Below are 6,259 nucleotides of genomic sequence, written 5' to 3' on the forward strand. Positions count from 1 at the left end.
GTTAAGGATGTTATGGTGGGGTTCCCTTTGCCTGCAGGTCTGAATGAGTCCATGACAATGGCTATTCAGATTGATAGGCGTCTGCGGGAGCGCAAACCGATGCACCATCTGGCGGTGTCTATGGAAAAGACGCCAGAAAGTATGCAGTGTGATAGAATTCTGTCCAGGAGCGAGCGACAGAATTTTAGACGGAAGAATGGATTGTGTTTCTATTGTGGGGATTCTACTCATGTTATATCGGCATGCTCTAGGCGTACAAAGAAGCTTGATAAGTCTGTTTCCATTGGCACTATTCAGTCTAAGTTTATTTTGTCTGTAACCCTGATTTGCTCTTTGTCATCCATTGCCACGGACGCCTATGTTGACTCTGGCGCCGCTCTGAGTCTTATGGATTGGTCCTTTGCCAATCGTTGTGGTTTTGATTTAGAGCCTTTGGAGACTCTTATTCCTCTGAAGGGGATTGACTCCACCCCATTGGCTAATAATAAACCACAATACTGGACACAAGTAACCATGCGTATCAATCCGGATCACCAGGAGATTATTCGTTTCCTGGTGCTGTATAATTTACATGACGATTTGGTACTGGGATTGCCATGGTTGCAGTCTCACAACCCAGTCTTGGACTGGAGAGCTATGTCTGTGTTGAGCTGGGGATGTAAGGGTATTCATGGGGACGTACCTTTGGTTTCTATTTCGTCGTCCATTCCCTCTGAAGTCCCTGAGTTCCTCTCTGATTATCAAGACGTCTTTGACGAACCCAAGCTTGGGTCGTTACCTCCGCACCGTGAGTGTGATTGTGCCATAGATTTGATACCGGGTTGTAAATATCCAAAGGGTCGTTTGTTTAATTTGTCTGTGCCGGAACATGCTGCTATGCGGGAATATATAAAGGAGTCTTTGGAAAAGGGACTTATTCGTCCATCTTCTTCTCCCTTGGGAGCTGGGTTTTTCTTTGTCTCAAAAAAAGACGGCTCTTTGAGACCATGTATTGATTATCGGCTTCTGAATAAGATCACTGTTAAGTATCAATACCCATTGCCATTGCTTACTGATTTGTTTGCTCGTATAGAGGGTGCTAAGTGGTTCTCTAAAATTGATCTTCGTGGGGCGTATAATTTGGTGCGGATCAGGCAGGGGGATGAGTGGAAGACCGCATTTAATACGCCCGAGGGCCACTTTGAGTATTTGGTCATGCCTTTTGGTCTTTCTAATGCCCCTTCAGTTTTCCAGTCTTTTATGCATGATATTTTCCGCGATTTTCTGGATAAATTTATGATAATATATCTGGATGATATTCTGATTTTTTCTGATGACTGGGACTCTCATGTCCAGCAGGTCAGGAGAGTTTTTCAGGTTCTGCGGTCTAATTCTTTATGTGTGAAGGGGTCTAAGTGCGTTTTTGGGGTCCAGAAAATTTCCTTTTTGGGGTATATTTTTTCTCCCTCTTCCATTGAGATGGATCCCGTCAAGGTGCAAGCTATTTGTGACTGGACTCAGCCCTCCTCTCTTAAGGGTCTTCAGAGATTTTTGGGCTTTGCCAACTTTTACCGCCGATTTATTGCTGGTTTTTCGGATGTCGTTAAACCACTGACTGATTTGACCAGACAAGGCGCTGATGTTGCTAATTGGTCCCCTCATGCTGTAGAGGCCTTTCAGGAGCTTAAGCGCCGTTTTGCCTCTGCCCCTGTGTTGCGTCAGCCTGATGTGGATCTGCCTTTTCAGGTTGAGGTTGACGCTTCGGAGATCGGAGCTGGGGCAGTGTTGTCGCAGAAAGGTTCCGACTGCTCCGTCATTAGGCCTTGTGCCTTCTTTTCTCGCAAATTTTCGCCCGCAGAGCGGAATTATGATGTTGGGAATCGGGAGCTTTTGGCCATGAAGTGGGCGTTTGAGGAGTGGCGCCATTGGCTCGAGGGGGCTAGGCATCAGGTGGTGGTATTGACTGACCACAAAAATTTGATTTATCTTGAGACTGCCAGACGCCTGAATCCTAGACAGGCGCGCTGGTCTTTATTTTTTTCTCGCTTTAATTTTGTGGTGTCATACCTACCGGGTTCTAAGAATGTTAAGGCAGATGCCCTTTCTAGGAGTTTTGACCCGGACTCTCCTGGTAATTCTGAACCCACAGGTATCCTTAGGGAGGGAGTAATTTTGTCGGCCGTTTCTCCTGATCTGCGGCGGTCCTTGCAAGAGTTTCAGGCGGATAGACCGGATCGTTGTCCGCCTGATAGACTGTTTGTTCCGGATGATTGGACCAGCAGAGTCATCTCTGAGGTACATTCTTCTGCATTGGCAGGTCATCCCGGAATTTTTGGTACCAGGGATTTGGTGGCAAGATCCTTCTGGTGGCCTTCTCTGTCACGAGATGTGCGAGTCTTTGTGCAGTCATGTGACGTTTGTGCTCGGGCCAAGTCTTGTAGTTCTCGGGCTAGCGGACTGCTGTTGCCCTTGCCTATTCCTAAGAGGCCTTGGACACACATCTCGATGGATTTTATTTCAGATCTGCCTGTTTCCCAGAAGATGTCTGTCATCTGGGTGGTCTGTGACCGTTTCTCTAAAATGGTCCATTTGGTTCCTCTGCCCAAGTTGCCTTCTTCTTCTGAGTTGGTTCCTCTGTTTTTTCAGAATGTTGTCCGATTGCACGGTATTCCTGAGAATATTGTTTCTGACAGAGGTACCCAATTTGTGTCTAGATTTTGGCGGGCATTCTGTGCTAGGATGGGCATAGATTTGTCTTTTTCATCTGCTTTTCACCCTCAGACTAATGGCCAGACCGAGCGGACTAATCAGACCCTTGAGACATATCTGAGGTGTTTTGTCTCTGCTGACCAGGATGATTGGGTTGCTTTTTTGCCATTGGCAGAGTTCGCCCTCAATAATCGGGCCAGTTCTTCCACCTTGGTGTCCCCGTTTTTCTGTAATTCGGGGTTTCACCCTCGATTTTCCTCCGGTCAGGTGGAATCCTCGGATTGTCCTGGAGTGGATGCGGTGGTGGAGAGATTGCATCACATCTGGGGGCAGGTTATGGACAATTTGAAGTTGTCCCAGGAGAAGACTCAGCGTTTTGCCAACCGTCATCGTCGTGTTGGTTCTCGGCTTTGTGTTGGAGATTTAGTGTGGTTGTCTTCTCGTTTTGTCCCTATGAGGGTCTCTTCTCCTAAGTTTAAACCTCGGTTCATCGGCCCTTATAGAATATTGGAGATTCTTAATCCTGTTTCTTTCCGTTTGGACCTCCCTGCGTCCTTTTCCATTCATAACGTTTTTCATCGGTCGTTATTGCGCAGGTATGAGGTACCTGTTGTACCTTCTGTTGAGCCTCCTGCTCCGGTGTTGGTTGAGGGTGAGTTGGAGTACGTTGTGGAGAAAATTTTGGACTCTCGTGTTTCCAGACGGAAACTCCAGTATCTGGTCAACTGGAAGGGTTACGGCCAGGAGGATAATTCTTGGGTCAATGCATCTGATGTTCATGCTTCTGATCTTGTTCGTGCCTTCCATAGGGCTCATCCTGGTCGCCCTGGTGGATCTGGTGAGGGTTCGGTGCCCCCTCCTTGAGGGGGGGGTACTGTTGTGAATTTGGATTCTGGGCTCCCCCGGTGGCCGCTTGTGGAATTGGACTTGTCATCCTCTTTCCTGTTTCACCTGATTCCATCAGTAGTGGGTGTCGCTATTTAAGCTCATTTCTCTGGTGGTTTCTTGCCGGTCAACAATGTTATCTGATGCCTCTCAGTGCTTGTTCCTGCTTCTAGACAACTACTGATAAGTTGGACTTTTGTCCATGTTTTGTTTGCCTATTTGTTCCAGTTCGCAGCTGAAGTTTTGTTACTGTGTCTGGAAAGCTCTCGTCGATCAGGGATTGCTACTCTGGCGTTATGAGTTAATGCCAGAGTTTAAGGTAATCTCTGGATGGTGTTTTGTTAGTATTTTTCTGCTGACCATGAAAGTATACTATCTGTCTTCTGCTATCTAGTAAGCGGACCTCAAATTTGCTAAGACTATTTTCCTGCTGCGTTTGTTGTTTCATCTGAACTCACCGTCATTATATGTGGGGGGCTACTGTCTTCTTTGGAATATTTCTCTAGAGGTGAGCCAGGTCTTATATTTCCCTCTGCTAGCTATTTAGGTCTTAGGCCAGAGCTGGGCATCTAGCGATAAATAGGAAATGCTACCTGGCTATTTCTAGTTGCGCGGCAGGCTTAGTTCATGGTCAGTATAGTTCCATCTTCCGAGAGCTTGTCCCTCTATAGGCTTGCTATGATCTCTGCCTGCAGAGATCATGACACTCGCCCATCACTAATCATTATCTATTTAATGATAATCATTATCCTCTCATCTTCTTGCGATGCCGCCCTCCTACTTGCTTCATGGCTCCCCAGCATCGCGCTCCTGTGGAGGTGTACTTATCTGCCCTGTTGAGGGCAGAGAATAGTGCTGCAGTGCCCAGGTGCTGGGAAAGGTCAGAGAGGCCCAACGCCTGTGCACTGCAGTACTTTGCTCTGCCCTCAACAGGGCAGATAAGTAAGCCTGCGCAGGAGTGTGATGCCAGGGAGCCACACACCAAGAATGAGGGCTGCATGACAAGAAGATGAGAGGCGCCGGACCTGGACCTGCAGCACCCATCGGACCGTACAGCACCGGACCGCCCCCACGGGTGAGTATAATAAATCTTACTTTTCTTCACTTGCAGGTCGGATCGGAGCTTACCTACAGCATTATAGAATGGTGTAGATAAGCACTAAAAGGCAGCGGCCAAAATAGGTGACAGGTTCCCTTTAAACATAATAAGTGATAATAACGTCTTCCTCCACCTCCCCCTGTTCCTAAATCCATTATAAATCCCCCTTCCTCCCATTCCCAATCCTCCACACCCCTCACTGTCCTCTCCCCAACCCCATCATTGCCTTCTCCCCCAGCACCCCCATTATTGCCCTTCCCACCACATTTATCATTGCTTTCTTCCCCAGCACCCCCATCATTGCCCACTCCACCACCTCCATTATTTCTTCCCCCCCTATTACCCCATCATTGCCCTTTCCACTATCATTGTCCTTTCTATTACCACCATCATTGTCTTTTCCCCCACCACCCCATCATTGCCCATTCCACCACCCCATCATTTCCTCCTCCCCCACCACCCCATTATTGCCCTTTCCACCATGACCATCATTGTCCTTTCCACCACCATCATCATTGCCTTTTCCCCACCACCACCATCATTGTCCATTCCACCACCTCCATCATTGCTTTCTCTCCCACCAACCCCAAAATTGCTCATTCCACCACCTCAATCATTTCCTTCTTCCCACCATCCCATTATTGCTCTTTCAACCACCTCCATCATTGCCTTCTCCTCCACCGCCCCATCATTGCCTTCTCCACAATCACCCCATCATTCCCCACTCCTACACACACACACACCCCTCTCACCTCTCAGTACGCTCTCCCGCAGCATCCCCTTTTCCAGCAGCTTCCTCTCTCTGGCACAGCCATCAGCAGCAGTGCTGAATGATGAAGTCATCCAGCCGTGCCGCTGACTGCTGTGAGAGACAGGAAGCGCGGCCAAGAAGAAGGATGCAGGATGGATTGCTGCAGCTCCACCTCCATTTTCTTCTGTAGGCAGTAGAGCTGCCGGGATCTCTCCCTGCCTGCCGCACATGAGGGCAATCTGGCCAGGGTCCCCCAGGAGCCTCGGGGCTGGATAAACAGGCCAGATTGCCCTCATTATTAGCCGCCCTGCAGGGTACCCCTGGAGCCTCTGGGTCCTGGTGCAGCTGCAGTGGCTGCACATGTGGTTTGTCCGCCCATACTCTATAGGGGTAATGTAGGGACATTATACTGTGTGGAGGTACTGTGAGGGCATCATATTTTGTGGGAGTACCATATTATGTAGGGGCAATGTGGGGACATTATACTGTGTGAGAGGGAACTATGGGGTCATCATACTTAGGTAAGTAAAGCACTGTGTAGGCACATTAAATCATGATGTGGTAGGAGTTTTGTAGGGGCATCATACTTTATAGGGGTAATGTTGAGACATCATACACATACAGTGTATGGGTAATGTGAGAGAATCATGCTGTAAAGGGGCATTATATGGGTATCATACTTTGCTAGGGAACGGAGGCGCTGTCAATTAGTCTAAGGGGTTAGAAATTAAATCTAAGCTTTTATATATGATTATACAAATAGTTTTTATGCAGAATCACTAGAGATAAGCAAATTTGTTGAAGGTGAATTGAATTTGCCTTGAACTTTGCAAATA

The sequence above is a fragment of the Ranitomeya variabilis genome, chromosome 2 (assembly GCF_051348905.1).
Source record: "Ranitomeya variabilis isolate aRanVar5 chromosome 2, aRanVar5.hap1, whole genome shotgun sequence".
Taxonomy (NCBI): domain Eukaryota; kingdom Metazoa; phylum Chordata; class Amphibia; order Anura; family Dendrobatidae; genus Ranitomeya; species Ranitomeya variabilis.